This window comes from Podarcis filfolensis (assembly GCF_964270895.1).
Source record: "Podarcis filfolensis genome assembly, chromosome: 2".
Classification (NCBI taxonomy): Eukaryota; Metazoa; Chordata; class Lepidosauria; order Squamata; family Lacertidae; genus Podarcis; species Podarcis filfolensis.
The window spans coordinates 35,050,394-35,063,118 of NC_139605.1; the positions used below are offsets into that span (position 1 = coordinate 35,050,394).

The window sequence follows — 12,725 nt, forward strand, 5'->3', positions numbered from 1 at the left end:
CCCTTCCCTGGAAAAGCCTGGACAGGATCCAATGTAACCGATATGAATTTTAAAACCGCCAGCTCTTTAATCTAGCTCTCCTAGTGGGCTGATAAAGGGCAATCATTCACTTTCGCCATCTAGCCTTCTGTTTCGCTCGATAGTGTTTGTTCCCTTTTAAATTTAAACTTCATAAGAACTGTACTTGGGAGCAAATGATTAAATAATTGGGCATCTATATGTATCTGAAAGGAGCTCAATGATCTCTTATCTTCCTATCTCTTAGCAACCTAATAACCCAAAGAGAGCTGCTCATTGGAAATGATCATAGATAATGTGCATTATTACAATCTGGCACTGGGCACTATTCAGTACTACTTCAGATTATCTATGAGTATAACATTTTGGCTTCGGACCCTGGGAAAGAAATGTGTTGATGGGAAGATCTAAAGGCCACTAAGCTTATCTGGATCTGGACATTTTGTCCAAAGACTGTCAACACTGGGATAAAGAGACAGCTAAGAAAATAGCCATGGATTGCCGTCATAGAAAAACCACATTGAGAAGGTGCCATATTGAAATAGTATTACATTATTTCCTTTAGACTGAGTTAAGCATAGTCCTCTGTGAGAACAGTGTCTTCATGGGGCTGAGAGGCTTACTAAGGATCCAGTTGGTATGTAACATCTTCCTGCGCAAGGTGATGCAGCATGTTATGGGCAGGTACTAAGTAGTCATCTCAAAGGCCTTGGCATACCTTGACTTATGTTCTGTTTGGTAGCTTCAGGATGAGCTGTTCCTTTCTGGACCAAGAAGATGGCTAAAGGTACCCAGGGATATCACAGGAAGTCATGCCATCTGTTCTACCAGAGTCTTTCAAAAATGCCCGTGCCATTATGGTATTTAAAGATTGTAAATATAGGATAACCTAGCTGTTCGATGCTTTCATTCCATGGTATATCTCCCTCAATGGGTGGATATTTTTGAAAAATATCATTGCATTATTGTGCTGTAAACAGTCACTTTGACTCAGCCCAATATGCTTCCTCTGAAGTAAAATGGACCAAGGTAAAATGGTAAAATGGACTCATGGACTCACGTTCACTTCACACCATAATTTACATCATGGTGAAATAATGGTGGGTAACCTTATAGTATTAACATAGTATTAACATAATATTGGAATATTTTAAACTTTCCTTTTTACTTAGTGCTATTGTGATCATTTATAGATGAGGAATTCTTTTTCCTGAGAAACAGGGTTACACATCCCATTGAAACATTTAGGTCAGAAAACTGCAGTTAGAAATGTTTCCCCATAGTTCTGCTGATAGGAAGTGAAATGTTTCATTCCTATATTATTACCCACTCTCTTTCTTCTTTCTTTTTTTATTTCTCAAGCTTAGATGGTTGAAACTGGAAATTAACAAAACACTTTTCACTCAGCCAGACAGCTGAGCCCATAAATTTAAATGAAATGCCATGTTATGAAAGGAAAGGAAAGCAATCTCAAGGGTTTACATGCCTGTAGACTTTTGTTGATTACAGAAACATGACAGAAAGACCTTTATGTTCATATCCTCAGCAAAACAAAAGGTTGTGAGAAGCACAACTGCCAATCATACCGTTCTTTGGAAGGAAGAGATCATGGGAAGATCTCTCTTGTATGAAGGAATGGAGATTATTTAATGGCAGTCATATAACAATGGCAGTCACATAACAATGAAAGGAGTTTCTCCTATGGGTATGAGAACATTGAAGGATTGGTTTTTTTTAAAAAAGTGATTCAAGCTAGACATTCACAAGTGCATTAAAATAAAACTCTCAACATTCATTATTCCTTCCTTAGACAGTACTTTCAAAATATTTCATAGGAGTAGAGAGAGAGAACGCTTTGATGCCCTAAATCATTCTGATGGTCTGCTTATCAAGAGTGATCTATTAAAATTGAACAAGAAGGAAAACTGTTCTGAACATCCTTGGAATCCCAAAGAGACTGTAGCTCATGCTCTTCAGAAAACAAGAAGCAATGTTTCGTATATGATTACAAACTTGGTATTTTGATCTGCTTTTCTGCTTATCTGCACGACTGTAACAATGTATCGGGTAGAAGTTGTATCCTCCATCAAACAGACTTGCTCACAGAGCTTTTGCGGCATGTGGTCAAAGTTGGCGAGATTGTGGCTGTTGAGAGTGCTAGCAGACACCTTGGACTGGTGCAATTTTATGACTTATGTGGATCATAAAGGAAATGAGAGAAGTGCTGGTTCAAGTTGTTATCTGGAATTCGTGACAGTTTGCAAATCCAGAACTGTGAAACACATTTAACTGCTGAGCACATCTGAAAGAAAGCACAGAACAAGAACATAAGGTTGTTTTCAATACATGCCCTCAACTACCTGCATTGTTGAAATGCTGTGCTTCTTATGTTTGGTTTTATGGATGTTGTTAATATAAAACTATTATTATTGTTATGAACAATAAATAATGGTAGTAGAGATTTCAGTTCATAGAGATGGACAAAGAAACATTTGAACATTTTTTGCAATGCAGAAGATTTTATAGCTCCACAAAAAATATATATGGATATATAGCATGCAAGCAACATTTGGGAAAATCTAAAACAGAGTCACATTCCACTGGGGATAATGTGTTGAGGAATGCATGGCAGCAATAGTTGCACCCAGAGACAAAAGTGGGTATGGGTATCTCTCTCTCTCTCTCTCTCTCTCTCTCTCTCTCTCTCACACACACACACACACACACACACACACACACACAGAAATACGCCCCACTGTAATTTACATTGGAGAAATATGCATCCAATGCTGTTGCATGCAAGCATTTTTATTATATATTTATCCCATTGCAAATGCATCATAAAGAGTTTCTTCTTTTTATACCTGTTAGTCCTCAAAGCTGCATACACACCATACATTTTAAGCACATTTTAAGCTTAAAGAATCCTGGGAACTTCAGTTTGTTAAGGGTACTTGGAGTTGTAGTTCTGTGGGGGATAAAACAAAAAACAAAAAAATCCAAGTATTATTTGGGGCTGGATAATAGCCAGTAACAGTGGTTTTGTTTTTAAAAAAATAAGAAAAAGGTCTGGTACTCACCATGAAGTTGTTATAGTAAGTGCCACACTTTTAACATTTGGGGGGTGAAAGGTGCCAGTATTGTGTACCATTGAGTGCCCCCCAAAAATAAAGCATTGGCAAATTTATGGCATGTATGCTGCCTCAGTTGGGGGAGGGGAATGTTATTACCTCTGTGTTTTTTGGTTTTTTTTAAATAAAATCTTTCTTTATTAGTCTGTGCAAATGGTCTTCTTATTCTCTGTGCTCCCATTTCACCCTGGAAAAGTTATGCCTCCTCAGCATTTAGGAGATAAAAGAAATTTAGCATAATTTCTGAGCCTAAGTTTGCATCTGCTGTTTAAGATGGCAAATAGGATTGGTGAACTTAAGGTGAAGATACCTTAAGATAAACTCTTTCAATCCTCTGCATTCAAACAGGATCTTTCCTACCCAAATACACCCTGCATTAGGAGGCTGTGGAACGGGGGGGGGGGGGAGCAGCCCGAGGGGACCTGACTTAAGCAGGGAGCAGGAGGGACCAAAATGTGTCATACTTGAGGTGCCTACAGGGTAAGGAAAAGTCATTACTCCCAGGTGAGATGACGGAAAATGCCGCCTTCAGCATTGTTCACACTGTAGTGGGTCCATTTTTATACTCCCGAGCCAAATTGCAACTTGTTAGGCAAAGACTCTCACACATTCTGTGCCCTACTACAATTTGCCATAAATTAATTACTGTCAGCACATCACGAGGCTTCAACCATTTTTGCCTGAGGCACATAGCTAGCATAGCTCATTAAGGATCTTTGGGGGATATAGAATAAAATGGCAAGCATGGGGAAATAATTCACACAGAATACATAAAATTGCATATGGGGGAAAATGATTAGTGTTTCTGCAACATTTTTTTGTCACAGAAATGGTTTATAAATATATCAGATGTGACTGACTGACTACAAAGTTAATTGGAAATGTATTTCACTGATTTAGATGAACACGGTTACAAGTTCAACCTGTTAAACGTACAATGTTCTGAATCTGATACAGCACCAGGCTTCAAGTGTCCTCTGTTTTTTACACAGCTCCGCTTTGATTGCATAACTGTGTTTTCTCTCATCCACTGATTTAGTACAACCAACCTGTGGATACCCATCAGGTATAATATGTCATCAAAAAAGTCAACCCCCAAATAGGATCCTGCCCACATCTTATGATTCACTCCGTCTGAGGCCTTCTTCAATTCATCCAGTTACCAGATGTATAGCACGTGATTTTGCTGTGTGTTTGGACCATCAAGGCTTTCTTGATCTGACCTGCCCAGAAGGAGGTGCCATGGCAGACCAAACATATTTTGCTGCCTGAGGTGAAGGGCAAGACACATACCCTCCTGCTTCCATCAACAAAACCCCACTGGGCATTTGTACCTTCCTTCAAAACTGGTTATAGAATGGCTTCCTCTACACCTAAGGGCTGGGTCGCGGGTGGCGCTGTGGGTTAAACCACAGAGCCTGGGACTTGCCAATCAGAAGGTTGGCGGTTTGAATCCCCACGACGGGGTGAGCTCCCGTTGCTCGGTCCCTGCTCCTGCCAACCTAGCAGTTTGAAAGCACGTCAAAGTGCATGTAGATAAATAGGTACCACTCCGGCGGGAAGGTAAACGGCATTTCCGTGCATTGCTCTGGTTTGCCAGAAGCGGCTTAGTCATGCTGGCCACATGACCCGGAAGCTGTACGCTGGCTCCCTCGGCCAATAAAGCGAGATGAGCGCCGCAACCCCAGAGTCGGCCACAACTGGACCTAAGGGTCAGGGGTCCCTTTACCTTTACACCTAAGGGCACAAAAACGGCAGGTGGCAATTGCGGCTGCAGCCAAGCCAGAGTCATCTCCTGGTTCACACACAGTTGGATGAGGATGTTACTTCCTCTTCAACTGGCCAATTGTGGATGGGCTAGAATGGAAACTTTGCCCCCCACCTCCCGCCGGCTTCACTCTGGTCCACTCTTCGGGCATTTACAGTAAGTGGGCCTCGCCCAGCCTCACCAGCTCAGTTGGCACTGGATTTCCCTCTCTCCCATCCTATGCAAAATGTTTGGCTTTGCCCCAAAGTGAGCATGCAGTTCATGCTTAAGACCTTACTATGGAAATATTCAGTCACTCAATTTGGGAACAGGGAAGAATTTGCTTGCCGAAAAATTGGGACTGTCTGAGGTTTTTGTCTACCTCATAGTAATTGTCGCAGCTTGTGGGAAGATAAGGCACTGGGTTGGGACTCAGGACCGCAACACCTCAAGGACCGTCTCTTTCCATATGAACCTACCCAGACTCTGAGATCATCTTCTGGGGCCCTTCTTTGTGTGCCTCCTCCTTGAGGAGTCCGGAGGATGGCAACACAAGAACGGGCCTTCTCTGCAGTGGCTCCCCATCTGTGGAATGCACTCCCCATGGAAGTTTGCCTGGCACCTTCACGATATACCTTTAGGTGCCAGGCAAAAACGTTCCTTTTTTCACTGGGTCTTTGGTTGATCTGATTTACATCCTATGCCCTTTTAAAATGTGGGTTTTTGGGGGGGGGGCTATTGGGCTGTTGTTTCTATTTTTATTATGCATTTTGTGGTTTTATATCTTGATTTTATTCTATGATTTGCCCTGAGACCCCCGGGTATAGGGCGATATATAAATTCAATTGATGGTGACAGTGATAATGATGATAATGATATAATGATAATGATAATGATAATAGAATCCTTAGTCAAGGTGGGGGGCCAGGGGCTGAGGGCCCTATCCCCCACTTCAAGGAAACAGAATACCCAGTTAAAGGAGTCCAGGGGGAGGTGCTTCTGACTGGATGCCCAAATGGAGGACGTTGGGCTATAGCACCCCCCATTATGGTAGTCTTTGAGGGATCACCCTGATGTGATGTAAGTCATTGGGCAGATCTTAACCCAGGATTCACCCTGCCAAATAAGCAGCTGGCAGATGGGTGGGATGTTTCGGGATACACATTCAATGCCTATGCCAAAACTTACTGGCACCTGTAATCAATAAAGTTGTGGCCTGTTTGATCCCAATATGTTTGTCCTGGGTCTATTACTTCTTCCTGTGCCATAGCCTCCCACTCGTCAGGGGCTCACTGTACCTGTGTGTGCAACTCCAACTTCATTCAGCCTCAGTCAGCATGACCAATGCTCAGGGGTGATGCACCACACAAATTTCCCAGCCCTGACTTAGCGGGGAAATGGCAGGAAATGATAACCACATTGGAACTTTTTTCTGTTGAAGTTGACTGTGTACATTCATCACTATAGTTTTCTCCAAATAGAATTTGCTTTCTTCTAGCCATATGAGTGCCTCTTCCATCCAATAATGATGAAAACAGCTTTATTCAAATAAAGCTCTCAGTTTTTCCATTTCACATGTCCATTGCCACAGTGATTCAGTGGTGTCTGTCTTTCCAGAAAGGATGTTTCCGTCACTTTGATTTTAATCAGGTATTGCAACCAAGAAATGTTTTCTGTACATCTCATACAAAAGTGGAGTACCCGAGCTTAGCAGCCTTCCTCTATCCCATGCGGTGTGAGAATACAGAACACTGTTACTGTGAAGAAACATTGCATCTCTGATCTGAGTAGTAAGTTCTCATTAAGCTGTAGTAGACTAGAACAAATGAGCTAATCAGGAAATACCTTAATCTCTTCAGAGCCTCATCATTCCCATTTCAGGAGCTCAGACAAGCAGCTAATCTGCTGGCAAGATTGGAAATGAACTACTGGTGACAAATTATTAATTCTAACCTGGTCCACAGGTAGAGAGAGAGAGAGAGAGAGAGAGAGAGAGAGAGAGAGAGAGAGAGAGAGAGAGACTTGCCTTGTGAATAAGGTATTTTAATCCCCCCTCCCCCCCACTTTTCAGTTTTCTCCTGAAATGGTATCTTCATCAAAATCTCTTAGGCTATACCTGTTGTGTTCTTCAACTTCATAATTGTTTTCTTGCACCGTGAAGCCTGTTTCAACTTCCCAACTCTCCTTTATTTATTTTGGGAGTCTCTTCCTTTGCCTAACCTTTGAAAATACTGGCAAATCTACCAACTTTTCCTGGTGTGATTCATGTGCACACTCTAATGCAGGTCAGATTCACAATAATGTTGTTGTTTAGTCGTTTAGTTATGTCTGACTCTTTGTGACCCCATGGACCAGAGCACACCAGGCACTCCTGTCTTCCACTGCCTCCCGCAGTTTGGTCAAACTCATGTTCGTAGCTTTGAGAACACTGTCCAACCATCTCGTCCTCTGTCATCCCCTTCTTCACAATAATACTCAGTTGCTTTTCTGTAAGTGTCTAGGCCAGGGTTTCATATGTCCTAAAAAAGAATTATTCACATCACAGACCACCTTCACTGTGTTTGTCATATGACAAACTTAGGCCTAAGTTTGCTAAGCAAAACTGAAGGATTCCACTTCTATGTCATGGTTAAAATATATCCATCAACAACATTATTATTTGGATTCCTACATTACATAGTGTATATAACTATAAACTGCTGCTTTTTCTCAACTGAGTAGATGGTGTATTATGTCCATGCCTACTTTTGAAGAAGTAGTAAGGGGAAATAGTATGTTCTTTGGAGACTGGAGAATGTACAAAATGCAGTTGAGCTATGCACACTCCCAAAGGCTTGTTGGAGATTGTGTATATTGGCTGGGAAATGTGCACAATTCCCTCTTCATGGAAGGATTTTTTTGCACCTTGAGACCTAGTTAATGTGCAAAATGGCCAATTGTTATGAATGTTAACTGCTTTTAACATATGTTAACTGTCCTTTTAACATACTCACATAAACAGAAAGAAAGTGGAACAGTATTAGCTTCAGGTGTATTGTATGTTTGTCTACAGAATGCCCTTTAGATATACTGTTACACTTGTTGCAGGAAAGTATCTTTCCCTTTCCTCTGCGTATCTTATTTGTAAAGGATGGATCCATGTTGCCTAATTTTTAAAACTAATGAAAATCTATTTTTGCATTAAAGGTGTCCAATGAGTCTATATATTTAGAATTATTTGCGGAAGCAGAATACCAGCACCTGCAATCTGGGGGAAAAAAATGTAAGAATTGCTTGTTAAATAAAGTTCTCTCTTCTATTTTGAAACGAAGGATAAACAGAAACGAGCCATGTCTATATGAACAGCTGTGCTTTTGGGGGGTGGGGAGATCACAGGGGTATCAAAAATGTCTACTTTAAGCTTTTTAATTCTATGCTAATCATGGCATGGATGGGAAGGTGGCAGAAAAGGGAGATAAGAAAATGCATTCTCCAGCACTGCATGAACTGAAACAAGGCCTTTGTTTCTTCTCCATGACCTTTTGCTATGCATCTACCAAGTACTGTTTAGACTTGACTGGTTTTCAAGCAGTGACAGCAGTTGCAAGATGGACAGCTAAGGTGTGGCATATGTTAAGGAAGGGGTTCAGAGGTGTGCCTCTTTGTGATTTAGGGAACCAATCCCTAAATTTTTATCTTTTTCAGACAGTTCTGTGTACAGTTTGCTACCTACAAAGGAACGTGGGCTTGCTACATCTCATGAATTTTAAGAGAAACATATCAAGACTATTTTGAAGCGATCAAGGGTTTTTATTACTATTAGTGGGACCACTCTTGGGCCACGTGTCACAGGATCAAAGGAGTCCAAAGGTCCTGTGGATCTTCTATGCATGAAAAAGAAGGAAGGAGTAGAAAGGTGAGACAAGGAATAGGGGACCTGTGACACTCCAGACATCCTTGGATTCTAACTCCTATTAGCCACTGTAGTGCCAGGATAACAAATGGGCAAGGATAGTGGGAACGATATTCAGACAATGGACCACAAGTTCCTCATTCCTAGAAGAGGGGCTGGATTGATGCAAAGGGTGGGAATGGATTTGTGCTCTTCAATAATGTCTACTATGGCTTGCTATACTTCTGGTTGCACAATACAGTAATACAGTATAGAGCCGATGGCACATATAGCCCTCAAACTAAGAACAGGGAAAGGAGGGATGATTTTGCAATTTCCCAAACATTGCGAGTGAACATGGGAGGAGCAGCAGGAGGAGGATGGAGGGAAGCAGTGTCCAAAAAAAAAAACCAACAACAAAGATTGTGGGGTACCCCCTCATTGCCTGATTACCTCTATTTGGCAAGGATGCTTCACCTGATAACTCCATATGCTTGTACAATGGATGCTGCAGTACATTAGACTTATTTCTGAGTAAACGTGAATCGGATTGTGCTATGAACCAGCAGATTGGCTGATGAACTGTTAGTGTATAATGTATTTCGTCTTTGCAGAAAATTATTGATTTGCTTATTGAAGAGGAATGTTGCCTGCCTTATTACCAATGAGCCTTAAAGAGAGTTCTAAAACAGTGTTTCTATGAGCTGCTCGTAGCATTATTTCCAAGGATGGCCACTGAGGTGCTACTAGTGCAGGATCGACACTGAATGTGTATGAAAGTCATTACCAGTGACTGTTAAGAGGTGGAAGAAGGGGAAATGTCAGCTACTGCTTGCAAGTGCACAGCTGTTGATGGGCTACCACAAGGATGCAGAACCTCTGGCCTTCTGGATGTTGCCGGACTGCAACTCCCATCACCCCTGACCACTAGTCATGCTGACTGGGGCCAGTGAAAGTTGGAGTCCAGCAACATCTAGAGGGCCAGAAGTTCCCTGTCCCTTGGCTATCAGTTGCTAATACGGGTGCAGCTCATTGCATGACCAGCAGCTGTACGCTTGCATGACGCCAAGGGAACCAGTCCCTGCTTGTTCTGCCATCTCCCGAAAGTTGCTGGGAATTACTTATGTTCCCTTCCCCATTCAGCTGCTCCACAGAGGTGTCCAGTCATTTCCCCGCTACACACTCTGGCCCTGACATTTCTGTGTGCAAGTACATTTTACACTGTTCATGGGACTTCTGTCAAAATTGGGTGCCCCCAGTTTTCCCTTCTTCCTCACAAATTGCCCCAATATTTACATTGTTGTGTGTTTCCCCCAAAAATGTGTTCCCCAGTGGGGTGCAGCAATAGCCTCCCTGCAGCAGCAACATCACCTGCTGCTTATGAAGAGAGGAAGGGTAAAGGAGCAACAAGGTCAGGCTTCTGCAGGGATGCCAAAGGGAGCGTCAGATTGCTTCAGCCTGTGCAATATGTAGGCCTTATCTCAATGCCGTCTCACAATGCTGCTGACAGGAGGCTATTGATGAGGCTCTACTAAGGCTCCTGAATTTCACATACTTTTTTTTTTTAAAGCAATGTAAGTAATCTCTCTCTCTCTCTCTCTCTCTCTCTCTCTCTCTCTCTCTCTCTGTGTGTGTGTGTGTGTGTGTGTAAAACTTGTACTGTAGCATCAAGTGGCAGAGAAGCCTTGTATCATTCCAAAAAGTACTCACAATTCTATAGGGAACTGAGGATTCTTAACACAGAACATTGACATTATCCTCTTTGTCAACATTCTCTGTTAAGAAATCCTCAGTTCCTCATAGATTTGTGAACAATATATGGCTTCTCTGTCATTTGATGCTCCTGTACAGATTTTATACCCAAAGCATTTTGAGTGTCAATTATCCATTGCAATGTAATGTCAAGTTTTCAAATGAGTTTACCTTGGTGGCTGGCTAGAGAAAGATACTTGAAATAATAGTTTGCACTGTAAGCATTTTTTCCCTGAGAGGAAATTTATGTGGCAAAATAAAATGAAATAGGTGTACAAAAAAGGAACAATTCAAATATAATGTCTCTGTAATGTCTTTTGGCAACACATGCAATACGTTCATATTTTAAACCTGATGTTTATGACTCATAAAGTGTAACGATGGTCCACTGAGCTCATATATATGGGAAATGGATATAATCAACCAGCACATAGGAAATCAACTGTACAAAATCTGTAAAAAAAAACAACAACTGCCTAGAGGATAACTAACCATTCTCCCTGAAAATTTATAACTTGTATACATTGTGATGTGGTATTACCAATTATACACAAATCCTCAAAGACACATCCTAACTTTAAGAAATTCAAATGATCGTTGATTAAGCTTCCATTAGGAACAGTGCTTGTTGGAAAGGGGCTTTTGTCCCTGTTATTCTCCCCAGGGCTAATGAATGACCAAACTGAGACACATGCAGAGGTGATCAGGTGAAGAGTAAGACATTTGCATCTAGCCAGAGTCCTTGCTTCTAATGGTAAGGTGGGTGTAATTTGAAGTCTATCTCCAATTTTATTTCTACAAATCTTCTAAATAAATAATAAAAAGTAACCCACTTCGGATCTTAGATAGTTTATTGTTCAGCAACAGTCTGCAACTAAAAGTTTAGGGCTCACAACACAAGTACAACACCCATGCAGAGAATTCAAGTTCTGGAAGAATATTTCATGTATACACAATGTGTGCATAGTAAAAGCAGATCATCCATTGAATCTTCTTATCACTGAAAAGTAGTGTTCAGGTAGGAAGTGGAAAATGTACCGTCACCACCACTGTGGAGTAATAGCCCACTGGTCTTTAAGAGTGGTTGATACGGGAGAAGTGGCTGAGATTGGTTGCTACTTAGCAAGGAAGACTAGAGAGAGATCTCTGCAGCACAGTAAATGTTGTCTTTACAAGTTAACAATATTATTTTCTTAAACATCAGAAGCCTGATTTATTAACAGAGAAAGCAGCATAAGCCCCATTATCACCTCCTTTAAATTATGCGCAGCATAATCTACTGTTAAAATGCTGCTGCCATCATTGTGTTTGATTTAATTCCATTATCAGTTGTGCAACCTCAAAGTATAATTATTAATAAATGTGATATGTTCCTGTTTTTTGTACAATATACCAGTGAACAGCTGGAAATGCCATTCCTTAGAAGAACTGACTCCTACTATTCTCTAATAATATTTATTTGTTCTTTTCTTACATTTGCCTTGATTTAGAATAAACTCTCCAGATATTTCCTGGTAGGGTTTCTCTTCCCTGCTGATGACCCTGCCCACTCACCTTTATGCAGAGCACCACCAGGAACCCAAGTGAACATGCCTTCTGAAATTAAAAAAGGAGGAAGATCAATATCTAGGCATTGTCAGTAGCAGCTGTTCACTATTTATCACAAAGACTTTGACTGAATTTGTAGCATGTGTAACACAGAACTAATTAGAAATGTTCATTCTCTGTAAAATCCTGGTAATTAGTGACATGGGGGTTACTAATTTAATTGGCAGAATTGAATTTAGCAGAGAATTGGCAGATCTGGTTCTAGAGGTTTAATTACATGGAAAATACAGGTATTTGTTTGATGAGTGGACTATGTTAGTCTTAGACATTCTTAGACATTCTTCTTAGACATTCCTATGATGTGCAGAAATTACCCATATTTGTTTAGTTATTTGCTCATTGGTTAAAATATTTCCTTATCATGAGTCCTGACAATAGGCTTCACCTCCAGGCTCTGCCATGCCTCTTTTTCATTTTTCTATGGCTGATAACCAGATGACTATTCCTTTTTCAAGGAAAAAGGAAGACATGCTAACTGAGAGGGTCACAAGAATCGCACATGAAACACCAAGGCTTAAGTGCCAGGAAAGTCCCTATTGCACATTGTGATGTCTGGAAGTTTGGCTTTGGCTTGGAATGAGACCCATGATGGGAATGT

The 12,725-nt window shown here is 41.1% G+C and overlaps 1 long non-coding RNA gene across 1 annotated transcript; it reads left to right on the forward strand.

Annotated features, from left to right (window-relative positions):
- Nucleotides 1-10,518: 10,518 nt before the first annotated feature.
- LOC310753653 lies at nt 10,519-12,152 on the forward strand. The gene is made up of 3 exons (XR_014543426.1): nt 10,519-10,574; nt 11,184-11,278; nt 12,010-12,152. It is a non-coding gene; the product is annotated as an uncharacterized lncRNA (long non-coding RNA).
- The last annotated feature ends 573 nt before the right edge of the window (nt 12,153-12,725 follow it).